Genomic DNA, 1885 nt, shown 5'->3' with positions numbered 1-1885 from the left:
TCGCTCGGCTGTCAAAATTCACTTAAACCCCGCCTTCAAGCTGGCGCCACAATAAAAGTACGAGTGGAGTCGAGTACGGTGAAAATGGATTAAAATACACACATTGGATCTAAGTAAATGCCATTTGAACTTTTAAGTTAACATAAATGTGCATTCAGACGCATCACACCGCAAATATTTTTTTATTTACGCATTAAAATGAACGTCGCGACTTTTAATTTGAAAACAAAGGTCGGAAGTGAACTCTCGTTACGGAAACAGGAACTGTTTTGCCGACATATAAGTAAACTACTAAATTTGGCATATTTATAGAAGATAATCTACGAATTATTAATTTTACATAAATATTTCATAAAAGTTGATTGTGAAACCTAAATTGTTAGTAAAGCATTGGATAACGGTTAAAAAATAAATACAAAAAAAAGCCCTGAAATTATTCTTTATTTGAGAAATTTAAGGTGTTCAAGATAAACCCAATTTTTCGTATTAATTTTATTTTTATATATTTCTATTTATTTGTATTTGTTTTCTCTACGTTTTTGTTTTTGTAAAATAAGTGTATAAAAAAAAGAAGTCCAGAAATATTTGTTGCTTTAAATTTAGAGTAATTTTTATAGAGATTTTCTTTACACTGAATTTTAATGCGCATGTTGTTGTTTTTTACACAGAATTTTTATATACTTTTTTTTTTACATTGAATTTTAAAACACTTTTTTTGCACTGAATTTTAATGCGCATGTTTTTTTACACAGAATTTTTATATACTTTTTTTTACATTGAATTTTAAAACACTTTTTTTTGCACTGAATTTGTTTTACACTAATTTTTTTGGTTAACATTTTATTTTTTTTAGTCAGCCTTTTTCCTACACAACATTTTCATACACTGGCTATTTTCTTACGCTGATTTTTTTCAAACAATAAATATAAAACACTATTTTATGCTGAAATTGTATACACTGAATTTATTTTTATTTTTTTTACAATTTGGTGTAAAAAAGTCAGTACATAAAAATTCTGTGTAAAAATAGTATTTTAAATTAAGTATGAAACAAAATCCGTGCAAAAAACAGTATTTTTTTTTTTGCACGGATTTTTTTAAAGCTGAATTTTTATATACTATTTTTGTTAACATATGTTTTATTTAAGTCAGCCTTTTCCCGCCAAAAAAATTTTATACACTGAATGCTAAGACTATTTTCTTACGCTGATTTTTTCTAAAGAGTAAATATAAATCACTATTTTATGCTGAATTTGTATAATTTCTTTGACACTGTATTTTAAAACAATTTTTTACACAGAATTTTTAGTTTTAAAAATTGGTGTAAAAAAAGTCAGTCCATAAAAATTCAATGTAAAATTAGTATTTTAAATTCAATATAAAAAAAAACCTGTGTATAAAATTACAGTGCAAAAAAACTATTTTTGCACTGAAATGTTATACAGATTTGTTTATGTACAGTACAATTGGGATGTAGTCAGCAATTTCCCTCCAATCAAGATGTATACACTGAATTTTAAAACTGTATTTTTAAAAACACTATTTTTTACACTGAAATGTTTTTACAATGATTTTTTTGTAAACATTTTTATGGAGGCAACTTGAAAACATAATACAATTGGGATTTAGTCAGCATTTTTCCGACACTAAAGTTTTATACACTGAATTTTTTCAGCTGAATTAAAAAACTTTTTTTTTTTTTACACTGAATTTGTTTAAAACAATATATTTTGACAAACTGACATTCTAAACACAAATGTTGCTAACTATTTTTTAATCATTGAAATTGTCAGCATAATTTAATATAAATAAAAACTCAATTCACCAAATTCAAACGCAAAAAATTCAGTGTTCAAAACAAGTTTTTTTTAATAAAGACACAAAT

This window comes from Nerophis lumbriciformis, linkage group LG06 (genome assembly GCF_033978685.3).
Source record: "Nerophis lumbriciformis linkage group LG06, RoL_Nlum_v2.1, whole genome shotgun sequence".
Lineage (NCBI taxonomy): Eukaryota > Metazoa > Chordata > Actinopteri > Syngnathiformes > Syngnathidae > Nerophis > Nerophis lumbriciformis.
This window is presented reverse-complemented; position numbering follows the sequence as displayed.